This window comes from Scyliorhinus canicula, chromosome 2, assembly GCF_902713615.1.
Source record: "Scyliorhinus canicula chromosome 2, sScyCan1.1, whole genome shotgun sequence".
NCBI lineage: Eukaryota > Metazoa > Chordata > Chondrichthyes > Carcharhiniformes > Scyliorhinidae > Scyliorhinus > Scyliorhinus canicula.
This window is the reverse complement of record NC_052147.1, coordinates 55,135,362-55,147,921: the sequence shown is the minus strand read 5'-3', so window position 1 is coordinate 55,147,921 and position 12,560 is coordinate 55,135,362. Positions and strand designations below refer to the sequence as shown.

General features: G+C 43.4%; 1 protein-coding gene across 3 annotated transcripts in view; it reads right to left on the bottom strand.

Annotated features, from left to right (window-relative positions):
* frmd6 (FERM domain containing 6) overlaps positions 1–8,301 on the bottom strand; it is a 156,842-nt gene extending 148,541 nt beyond the window's left edge. The window contains exon 1 of one of the 3 annotated variants that reach the window (XM_038778608.1): positions 7,812–8,301. The gene's annotated coding sequence lies outside the window, so the exon portion shown is untranslated. Of the gene's footprint in view, positions 1–7,398; positions 7,727–7,811 lie in introns of those variants that run through there. The other 2 variants (XM_038778599.1, XM_038778618.1) reach the window with 2 other exon arrangements.
* Between the last annotated feature and the right edge of the window lie 4,259 nt (positions 8,302–12,560).

The window sequence follows — 12,560 nt, the reverse complement described above, 5'->3', positions numbered from 1 at the left end:
CCTCAGTATGTTGTAGATGTAACTTTTCAAGGTATATAAGGAGAGTGAGGAAACCAGACCTGACATGGAAAGCAGCTTAAAAAAAAAGAACAATTTGCCTGGATTGATTATTTTTCATTTTCAACAATACCCAGAGAGAATAGTCCCACACTTTCAGGACAGATCTGCTCAGTGTCTGATGTTCCAGCTGTGTTTCCCTCCATTGAATACAAGAGTAGATCTCAAGCTTCTGCACACAGTGCATGGCCATTGCCATTAGAAGCTTGCATGCTAGTTGTGAACAAAACCCATAATGTGTGACTGGAGTAGCTGAGCAGTGCTGTAGAGGCTCAGTGTCTGCTAACACTGGCCACTGAAGACTTCAACAAATATGGCTACTTCCGTAAAAGGTGACTTTAAAATATGAAGGGGGTCACCAAGTTAAATTCACAACTTCGAGACAGACCCTTGGTGCCCAATAGTAATGTCAACCTTTAGGATTCAATAGATTCCTCCTTATAAAAGGTCCACGCATTCTTCAGGACCTACTTTGTTGAAAGGTGTAAAGGCCAATTTTTATGGTATTTTGTCCCCTCATGCCTTCAGAACTATGCTGACAATGTAAAAGCTGGAAGCAGTCTTTGGTGAAGTCATAATGGCACAGAACGAGGCCATTGATCCCATCCAGGTTGGCTCCCTGTACAGCAACCTGGTCAGTCCCAATCCCCCTGCACTTCTCCATAGCCTTGCAAGTTTATTTAAGACCATAAGATGTAGGAGCAGAAGTAGGCCATTCAGCCCATCAGGTCTGCTCCACCATTCAATGTGATCAAGACTGATCTGATATAATCCTCAACTCCACTTTCCTGCCTTATCCCCATAACCCATGATTCCCTTCCTGATTAAAAATTTGTCTATCCCAGGCTTGAACATACTTGAACAACCTCGAAAGACCCAGCCTCTACAGCTCTCTATGATAAAGAATTCCACAGGTGCACTACCCTCTGAGACAAGAAATTTCCCCTCATTTTTGTCTTAAATGGGCAGCCACTTACTCTGAGATTATACCCTCTGGTCCTAGACTCTCCCACAAGCCCCCTGAGAATCCTATGTATCTCAATAAGGTCGCCTCTTGAATTCTTCTAAACTCAAATAGTACAGGCCCAACCTACTTAACCTCTCCTCATATGAAAGTCCCTCCATATCCAGAATCAACCTTGTGAACCTTCTCTGGACTGCCTCCAATGCCAATATATCTTTCCTTAGATAAACTTCACAGTATTCCAGGTATGGTCTAAATAATGCCTTGTATAGTTTTAGCAGCACTTCCCTATTGGGCCAACATTTCATTTGCCTTCCCAATTACCTGCAGAACTTACATGCTAGCTTGTGATTTACGAACGAGGACCCCCAAATCCCTCTGTGCTGCAGTTTTCTGCAAGTCTTTCTCTGTTTAAATAATATTCAGCTCCTTTATTCTTCCTACAAAAGTGCATAACTTCACATTTTTCTACATTATATTCCATCTGCCAAGTTTTTGCCCACTCACCGAACCAGTCTATATCCCTCTGTAAAATCTTTGTTGTGGAGATGCCGGTGTTGGACTGGGGTGAGCACAATAAGAAGTCTTACAACATCAGGTTAAAGTCCAACAGGTTTGTTTCAAACACTAGCTTTCGGAGCACTGCTCCTTTCTCAGGTGAATTCTTGCTAGAATCTGTGTGTCAACCTCACCCCTTGTTTTCCCACCTATTTTTGTGTCATCCTCAAACTTGGCAATAGTGCACTTACTTCAGCCAAGTAAGTCAATACTATATATTGCAAATAATTGTGGCCACAGCACGGATCCTTGCGGTACTTCACTAGTTACAAGTTGTCATCCTGAAAATGCCCCTCTTATCCCAACTCTCTGTCGTCTATCGGTTAGCCAATCTTCTATCCATGCTAATATCACCCCAACACCCTGGGGTCTTATCTTATTTAGTAGCCTTTTGTGTAATTATCAAATGCTTTTTGGAAATTCAAGTATATCACATCTACTGGTTCCCCTTCATCTATCCTGCTCGTTACCACCTCAAAGAATTCTAATAAATTTGTCAGGCATGGTTTCCCCTTCATGAAACCATGCTGACGCTGCTTGATTATATAATGCATTTCTAAATGCTCCGCTATTACATCCTATTTGACAGAAGTTGAGCTAACTGGCTGAGTTACTTGTTTTTTGGCTTCCGCCATTTTTGGATAAAAGTTTTCCATTCCTGTGGGACTTTTCCAGAATTTAAGGATTCCCGGAAGGTTACTACCAGTGCATCCACTGTCTCTGTAGCTACTTCCTTTAATATTCTGGGACGGGCAACCCATCGGCCCAGGGACCTATCGGCCTTTAGCCCCGTTAGTTTCCCTATTACTTTTTCCCTAGTGATTATTATTATATTTATTTCCTACCCCCTTCTGCCCCTGGATTGTTTAATATTTACAGGTGGTAGCACAGTGGTTAGCACTGTGGCTTCGTAGCGCCAGGTCCCGGGTTCGATTCCCGGCTGGGGTCACTGACTGTGTGGAGTCTGCATGCTGTCCCAATGTCTGTGTGGGTTTCCTCTGGGTGCTCCCACAAAAAGTCCCGAAAGATGTGCTTGTTAGGTGAATTGGACATTCTGAATTCTCCCTCAGTGCACACGAACAGGCGCCAGAGTGTGGCGATTAGGGGCTTTTTACAGTAACTTCATTGCAGTGTTTATGCAAGCCTACTTGTGACACTAATAAAGATGATTATATTTTAGGAAAGCTATTCGTGTCTTCCACGGTGAAGTATTTGTTTCACTCCTCTGCCATTTCCTGGTTCCCCATTATTATTTCCCCAGTCTCATTCTCAAAGGGCCCACATTCACTTTGGCCTATTTCTTCCTTTTTATATATTTAAAGAAACACGCTGTCCATTTTTACATTACTTGCTAGTTTACCCTCAGTTTAATCGCCCCTCTTTTTGGTCATCCTTTTTTGCTTTTTAACACCCAATCCTCTGGCTCACCACTAATCTTTGCCACATTATATGTTTTTTTTAAATTTCAGTTTATGAATATCCTTCACATCCTTGGCTAACTATGGTTGATTTATCCCCTTCTTAGAATTCTTCTTCCTCACTGGGATATATCTCTGTTGTGAGTCATGAACTATTTTCAGAAATGTCTGCCATTGCCGATCCACTGTCTTTCCTGCTAAACTCCTTTCCGAGTCCACGCCAGCCAACTCTGACCTCATTCCATCATAATTGCCCTTATTTAAGTAACTGTTGCTGACCGAAGGTTCTCACTCTCAAATTGAATGCTAAATTCTGCCATGTTATGGTCGCTGCTTCCTAGGGGATCTTTTACTGTGAGATTGTTTATTAAACCTGCCTCATTACACATTACCAAATCCAAAATAGTCTGAACCCTGGTTGGATCCATAATATATTGTCCCAAATACACTCTATGAATTCTTCCTCATGGCTACCTCTGCCAATTTGATTTTCTCAATCTATATGAAGATTAAAGTCACCCACGATTAAAGTACTGCCTTTTTTATATGCCTATATTATTTCCTGATTTATTCTGTGTCCTGCAGTAAAATTACTGTTTGGGGGCTATAGACTACTCCCACCAAATGCTTCCCTCAAGTGCCCATCCAATTTCCTTTTGAAATCACTGTTCATTCCCATTTTCACCATGCTCTTGGCTGAGAGTTCCAGATCATTCCATTCATTGTTTAAAAATGTAATTCCTCATTTTTCCCTTGCATCTCTTGCCCAAAGTCTTAAATCTTTGTCCCCAAGCCTTTGTACCATCAGATGATAATAAGCAGAACTTTTCTTTATCTGCCTTATCTAAACCTGTTGTAATCTTGTACACCATTATCAAATCTCCACTCAATTTCCTTTGCTCCAGGGAGAACAACTGCAACATCTCCAACCTAACCATGCAACTAAACTCCTTCATCCCTAGAAGCATTGACTGCTGATGCCCATAGCTTTGCACGGGCAGATGTACAGACAATACCGGGACCACAAAATCCTTCTCTGCAAGAAAACCTTTTTTAGATAATTTCTGTTTTGTTCTGCACTGCTGTGGTCACTGACGTACAGTTAAGCAACACCGGAATTTTTAAATCTGCATTCAGGATTTAAATTTTTTAATTCATTGTTCCAATTAAGGGGCAATTTAATGGGGCCAATCCACCAGGCCTGCACATCTTTGGGTTGTTGGGACAAGACCCACGCAGACACAGGGAGAATGTGCAAACTCCACATGGACAGTGACCCGGGCCGGGATTGAATCCAGTCCTCGATGGCGTGTGGCAGCTGTGCTAACTACTGCACCACCGTGCTGCCCGCATTCTAGATTTTAAGATTTGCCCTTGCTGCGCGCTCTGTGATCCCTCCCAGATCCACAACACGACAAGATAAGCTCTCCTCCAATTCCATACTCTTGCACATCCCCAATTTCACTTCACCACTCCCAAGACCCCGAATTCTGGAATTCCCTGTCTTAACCTCTCTTTAAGATCCTGAAAAACCTTGCTCTTTGTCTAAGCTTTTGGTCATCTTCCCGATTACCTCCTTACATGGCTCAATGTCAAATTTTGTTTGAAAACGTTCCTCTGAAACCCCTTGGGATGTCTTTCTACATTACAGGCACTCTATAAATTCAAGTTGTTGTTGTTAGAAATTACAGATTTGAACCTAGAAAAATGATCTTATGACTTTTAGACAATCACCCAAAAACTTCCCAAAGCCTCACAAACAGCTTCTTGACATATGGACATCATATTTCAGTGAAGAATATGTAAAAGTAAAATGGTTATTTGTTACTAACTGCAAGGAGTAGTAATTCAGCAAATTGGCTCAAACATAACATATTCTTGACTGATCAGTTCCAGTCCTGAAGTAGATTCCAGTAGAGTGGGGTTCAGCCAGCATTAAATCAATACACCAGGTTCCGAATGTGCCTATACAGCAAATAGTCACACATGAACCTGCAAGCACTTGAAAGTGATTCCACACTAAAAGAAATGTTAAGCTAATATTTGCCAAAGGAATCAGCAACGCATCAGTAAGGCTGATGCAGTGGATGCTGAACACAATGGCTGTACACTGTTCTAAAAATCAATTTTTAAAAAAATTCAAGGTCCCTAGTAACGGTTTACTTTTAAACATTCGACATGCTTCTTCTAAATTTCTTCGAGGACTTAAAAGCATTCCACCCCTTCCCCCCCACTCCCATTCCCCTCGCAAGTGACAGTATTCACTCACTGAGAAAAAGAGAGTTCTACAGCCGTAAACAAATAGCACATTTATTTGCAGATTTCTTTTTTGAAAACTAAAAGGTTTGAAACCAATTAGAAAATGGTAGAGCTGAAAAGTGATTGTAACACTTCAGGTATTCTTAGCTTGTTCTGTAAAAGTCTTGTTATAGCAGGCCAAGCTGGTGAAAAATGTGCAACTATGTCCACCAGTGTTCAGAATAAGGAACGCAAGTACCAAAATAACAGCTGCACACAATATTAGTCTATTATAGTTCCAGTTGCTAGATACATGATCATGAGAGAAACAACAGCCTAATCAGATTGTTAGGATGCTGTTTTTAAAAAAATGAACAAAAGCAAACTAATTTATCAACAGAAGCTTGAAGCACATGACCATGGCAAGGCAGTACCACATGGGAAGCAGGGATCAGTTGAGGCCCCTATTTCCAGTCCATCCACATACTTGATCAATGTGTTTTTATTCAAGGCCTTTTATTTTTACCATATAGTACAAGAAATTCCAGCTTTAGGGCTTAAGCCTGTCAATAACAGATCGTCTCCATTCTTTAAAATAATGCATTTTAAAGATAGCCTGGTCTGAATCCTTTCTTTCCAGATGCGTCACACATGATCAAAATAAACTCCCACCGCCAAGCAGCCAAGTCATCTCAATAGATTGACATTTTTTTTTACAAAAGAGCCAGCTTAACCTTCCCTTTTCTATTTATTCTACATGTAGGACCAACACGCACTGTTTTCTAAAAGCAGCTGTACCTCCCTAGAGCACTGCTGGGTGGAATTAAAGTCAGCTTTAATTGACTGCTACAATGCAGCAGATAGAGTGAAAAGAGAGATTTCCTGTGTATGTCCACGAACAGAGGGAAAAATGTTTGGTTTCCTGTAGATTCTAAATGGGCAAATCAAAGGAACCCCAGCAAGCCATCAAAGGCTTCTGAGTTTTTGTTCTTGTTGCAAGAATCAAGCAGAAGTCACATTCAATTAATTTGAGTGACTACAACATAGCTATGCACACTAGCCTTATCAAAATGATCAGTGGAGCAGACTGTTCAAAATGCTGGTGTCTTTCCATTGGATACTTGAAGATTTCACAACAAATCTTATGGGATTCTACCTTTTGCAGGCCCAATAGGATCAAGCATGTCAATTTAAACATTGAATTCAATTAAAGGTAGGTTGATTGCTTCTTTTTTTTAAAAAAACAATCTTTAACTCAGGTTCACTGCATCTCCCCTCCCCAAAACCCCAAGAAAATTGGTTTCTCTTTCTCATGACGAGCTGAAAGCACAGGGAAATATTCCAAACAGGTTATTTTTTTTTTAAAAGCCCCACAGTGAATACAGAATGTTTGGAATAAAAAAGGGTTTGCAGCGGAGAAAATTGTCCCAAGCAGCAATTACTGTTTTGATCTGGGGGGGGAAAAAATCAACTCCCAGAAATCTCAGAGAGGAAATGACTAGCATTCTTTAAAAATTAAACCACATGCAGAGTCCCTCAACAGAAGTGACTAATTGCATAAATTGTATCCTGCGGCATTGAAGGGAACAAATGTAATAGACTCTTGGACGTTGTTAGAACATAGATAGGAGTCAAACTGCAAAGTAATGTTGTGGAAGATAAACATTAGACTCACAGCCATCAAATATATTTACTAAAAATCCTATCAGATGACACAACTGTTCCCTATAGGATCTTGCTGGAACTGACGAGCTTCAGTAAAACCCACAGGAATGACAATGTTGCCTCCAAGAAGCTACAGGGAAAATGTGTTGCATGGAATCCTTTGAGATTGTACAGTTCGCGAAACAACATCCAGAACACCTTAATTAAGTATAACATTTGCTCAATAAATACCGCGAAAGTAAACAGCTTGCCAAAGAGACAAAAAAAAGTTTCACAAGCAACAAGAATATGTTTCAAAAATAAACAAATCTTCATGAAGTAACTTCCCTCCCACCCCTCATGCCTTTATAATTTCAACTGTACATCTGGGAAGCAATTCCTCCAAAAGATTGAAATCACACGAACAATAAACTCGCTTCCACGAAGCTCACAGCAAAGACAAAAAGAGAAGAGGGGGGAGAAAATGAGAGTCAAAGCAAAAAAAAAAGCAGCACTCACTCTCAAATCAGTAAGTGTAATCCACACAGGGATGCCCACGAAGTCGCTGCTCACTGTTTACCTCAGTGGACACAGATCCTGAGCAATCTCGGTGTTCTGTCCGCTCGAGGGTTCGCTGAAGTCACAAACAGTTAGGGAGGCTGTTGCAAACTTCACTGCCACATCTTTTTGATAGTCCAGCAGGAACAGGACGCATGGGGGGTGCGCGGCTGAGTTTAGACACACGTCGGGGGGGGGGGGGGGGGGGGGGAGCGGCTGTTCACGTGTGCTTTTCGAATACTTTCAAGCGGAAGATAGCGAGGCGAGTGGGATCACCTTGTTTCTCCTCGTCTCCACCCCCCCCCCCCCCAAACACACACACATACACCCCACCGGGTCAGAGTCCCACACACATTAGTGCGGGGTGAACTCACTTGTGCGCCTGTTCCCAGCTCCGGCTGATGTATTCCCCTCTCGGGCTTCTCCTGATGGTATGTTCCACTCCCTAACATGCCATCTCCTGTCTGGCTTCGTGTGCCAAAGCTTTCATGTGTATACGAGAAAGGATTTCACTGCAGGCCGGCCGTCGCTGCACTCTTTCTGTCAGCCTTTAGGAATGGCACTCACACACAACACATCTCCTCACCGTCCTCTTACACACACCCACACACAGGAGCTGAAACCTTTCCACAACCTAGCTGAGGGAGGGGGCATTCCTCCTGTATTTCCTATTGTTCTTCCTCGCACTGATTTAGAAACGTTCTTTTTCTTTAAATTTGTTTCGAGTAAGTTTTTTTTATCCCCCGCCCACCTTCCTTAATCAGCTGAAGGCAATGTTCGTCGTTCATCACGATATGATATACTTTAATGGTTCCATCTGCTAACATGTTACAAAGACTTGTATATGTTACACCCTGAGGCAGAACTGTGAACACTCCTCGCATGAATGATCACACGATTTGAAAGGCGTGCTGGTGCTTCGAGTGTGGGCAGATTGAGTAAAAACCTATATGGGTGGGGGGCGCAGCTGACTTTGCTTGTTTTTGTAGCGAATGCCAAGGTTGGAGTTTGGCAACAAAAGTGGGAAAACCCACTTTACAACTTTTCTAACGTGGCAATAAATTGTCAACTGATCTCCCCCGCCCAATTTACGTGTGCGTTTGTAAACTTTTAAAGCAGCCCATGGTTTTGCTTTGAGCTTTTCTCTCGATTTACTGAATGGATCCCCCTTCACAGCCAACATGATTTCTGTGGTCACGTAACATAGAATATAGGAGTGAGCGGGGGGGCAGAATCGGGCGTGTTTTATTTTAGGGGAATTATTACCTACAGCTTGGACCTTTTTCCAACGTGTTCACCCCCATGTTCCCAGCATTGAATTCTGCCTGCTCTGCACATCGTCATTTCTGGGTGAGAAAATGGTCCACTGCAGATTTCTCAATAGTCTCAGTGGTCAGTCGGGAAAGGTTGTTGATGTGTAGTTTGAGATCAAAGCACCAACAATCTTCCCTTCCAAGAATCACTTCAGGCAAATTTCCAAGAAGCGGCAGGGTGGCACAGTGGTAACACTGCTGCCTCACAGCGCCACGGACCCAGGTTTGATTCCGACCTTGAGTGACTGTGTGGAGTTTGCACTTTCTGCCCATGTCTGTAAGTGTATTTTCCGGGTGCTCCGGTTTCCTCCCACAACCCAAAGATGTTCAGGTTAGGTGGATTGGCCATGCTAAATTGCCACCTCGTGTCCAAAGATGTGCATGTTAGGTGGGGTTACAGGGATAGGAGAGGGGAGTGGGCCTGGGTAGGGTGCTGTTTCAGAGGGTCAGTACATACCCGATGGACCGAATGGCCTCCTTCTGTCCTGTAGGAATTCTATGAATGTAAATCAGTTTGAAAACAATAAGACCACTGAACAAAGGTGCTCGCCTATATTGGGATGGAACTGAAAAGCATTGGTTAAAGTTTGAAGGGGCTCTTTAAAGGGGCTAATTGTATGCCATATGCATAAAGATATCAATGGAGGGTGAGGACACTCCAATTTGTAGATGGAGCTTTGGAGGTGCTAATGGAAGAAAAACAACAAGGAGGGTAACTGTCATTGGTATTTCCAAGAACTTTCTGGACAAAAGAGATGTCCAGGCTGCTTGGCAAGAAATGGTTACTAAAGTGAATACAATAGCAAACATTTGAGAACATGAAAGAAAAAAGTTCATGGCATCATAAAATCTGCAAAAGGACGAAGAAGAAGCATTACCCTAAATCAAATCGATGGGGAAAGTTTGTAGGCCACTCGTGCTTTCCATTTCCATTCTACATCATGACATAGGCTCTTTGCTAAATTCTCACAAAGCAGCCCTTTTAAGTTTCCTATTACAGCAGGGCTTAATTTATCACTGCCAATTCAAACTGAAGCTGTTATTGAATGCAGATTTGGAAAGGTGATTTCCCCAAAGCAAGCTTGCATAACTATGAGTTTCTTCCAGACATGCTGGGGTGTAGGGTGACCACTTGGCAGAGACGCACTGATATCCTCTCCAAACATCCAACATCCCAGCACCGTCTCACTACTTGTGTGAGGACAAAACAACAGCAACTTGCATTTATATAGCACCTTTAATGTAGAAAATAAATCTCAGGGCAGCTCACAGGTATGTAATCAAAAGAACACGGACATCAAGCCAAATAAAGAGTTATTTGGCCCATCGAGTCTGCACTGACCCACTTAAATTCGCACTTCCACCCTATCCTCTTAACCCAATAACCGCTCCTAACCTTTTTGGACACTAATGGCAATTTAGCATGGCCAATCCACCTAACCTGCACATCTTTGGACTGTGGGAGGAAACCGAAGCACCCGGAGGAAACCCACGCAGACACGGGGCGAACGTGCAGACTCCGCACAGACAGTAACCCAAGCGGGAATCGAACCTGGGACCCTGGCACTGTGAAGCCACAGTGTTAGCCACTGTGCTACCAAAGAAGAGCATTAAGAAGGTGAAATACTTTGGGGGAGAATTCTAAAGAGTGGCACAGAGCATAATAGTAGGGTCCGGATCAAAACCAGACGATATTTCCTGGGGTAGGTTCCTTAATATAAAAAGAGCTGACAAGATAGATTGACGGAGTCAAAATTAACTGGAGACTTTTCTGGAGCTCAGGACCACTACCATCCTTGGTATTATTCGAAGGATAATACCCAGTCATACCAGTGCAGTCATACAAACAAATAAAGACTTGCATTTCTTTGGCATCTTGTGCAATCTCAGGATGACCCAAAGTTCTTTACAACCAATTAAATACTTTTGAAGCATACACACCGTTGTAATGTAAAAAATGCAACATCCAATTTGCATGATGCAAGCTCCCACAAATAGCAATTAAATAAATGGCCAGATGACCTGTTTAGATGTCGGTTGATGGATGAATGTTGACCAGGGCACTGGGAAAACTAAGCTGGTCTTCTTTGCATAGGAGAGCCCATGAGAGGTCATGGGCTGTAATCACTTAACGGGACAAATGTCCAGAATGTAGCACATAGCAACCGCAGGGCTATCAACATGGGTGCTCCCTCGGAGCATCTCACTTGAAAGATGAATCTGCTATTATCGAGGCCCTGTGTTTCAATTTCCATGTGATTCTATTGACCAATTTCAACTCGACAACTATACTGGACTTCACAGCCTCCACGACAGTGCACCCATGCAAATTACTGAACAAATTGAGGGAGCACTCAACAAAAGTGCAGCTAGGGGTGGTGGTGCTGCCTCTTATTTTTTTTAAATGTTTTTATTGATTTTCATGTTTATGCTACATGGTTGTCATTGCCTAGTCAAAGTTGTATTTTTACAAATTCTACCTGTGGAGGGGTTTGATACACCGAGTACAGAGCGCGACACGTTTATATACAGCTGTGTTGTGATCTGGCACCCTCTAGCCTTGTTTTCAGGCCCCCTCCTCCATGACTCTGCCGCCTACCTCTGCCTTGTCAGTTTCTGCCCCCATCCCCGTCCTCCCCCCCCCCCCCCACCTCCCTCCTCCCTCCCGCTCCTCTTCCTCCCCCATCCCCCCCACTCTTTACATTTTCATGGCACGTCTGTCGCTCCCAGCTTCCCCTGCTCTATTGGCTGCTGGCCACGAACAGGTCTTGGAACAAGTTGGTGAATGGATTCCACGAGACGTGGAAGCCCTCTTCTGACCCATGGATGGTGGATTTTATTTTCTCCAGTTGGAGGAATTCCAACAGGTCTGACAGCCAGTCTGCAGCTTTGGGCGGTGCTGCCTATCGCTAGTCAAGCAGGATTCTTTGGCGGGTGACTGGGGGAGCAATGGCTAGGGGGTTGTTGGCCCTCCTTCCCATGAAGAGTTCTGGCTGGTCTGCGACTCTGAAAACAGTGACGTTTGGACATGGCTCCACCCTCACTCCCTCACTCCCACAACCTTGGGCATTGCCTCGAAGAAGTTTGTCCAGAACCCGACAAGGCTTGGGCAGGCTATGCGGTGAACCCTGATCCAAGCCCAAACCGCTCCAGTATCTCGATGAGGTACTTCCACTCGACTCTGTCAAAAGCCTTTTCTGTGTCCAGGGAGATGATCACTTTTGGTGTTCTCTCCCTGGATGGGATCATTATCACGCTCAGCAGGCATTTGATGTTTGATGTTAGCTGTCTACCCTTGATCAAGCCCATCTGGTCCTCTGTGACCACCTCTGGTACGCAGTTCTCCAGCTGCTCATCCAAGATTTTGACCAGTATTTTCGCACCTACATTGAGCAGCGAGATGGGTCTGTAGGACCCGCATTTAGTTGGGTCTTGGTCTTTCTTAGGTATCAGTGAGTTGAGGCTTTTGCTGGCGTTGGTGGCAGAGTGCTCCCTGCTAGAGAGTCTGCGAACATCTCCCGCAAGTACGGGGTCAGTGGTGCCTCACATTATTTGTAGAAATGCACCCAGAATCCATCTGGTCTTCCATAAGATACAGGAGCAGAATTAGGCCCTCTTTTAATACACTCCTGTATTATCTTTTGTTACACTTCTCTGTGTGTCTTGATATACTACGAAGTGTAATATGTGTTACTCAAACCTGGGTTACTTCTGAAACTCGATGAAGAAGACTCAAACTTGTCCAGTGGTAACAAAAGGTTAATTGAGTAACCATAACAATAATTACATGAGTTCTTTACTTTAACATTG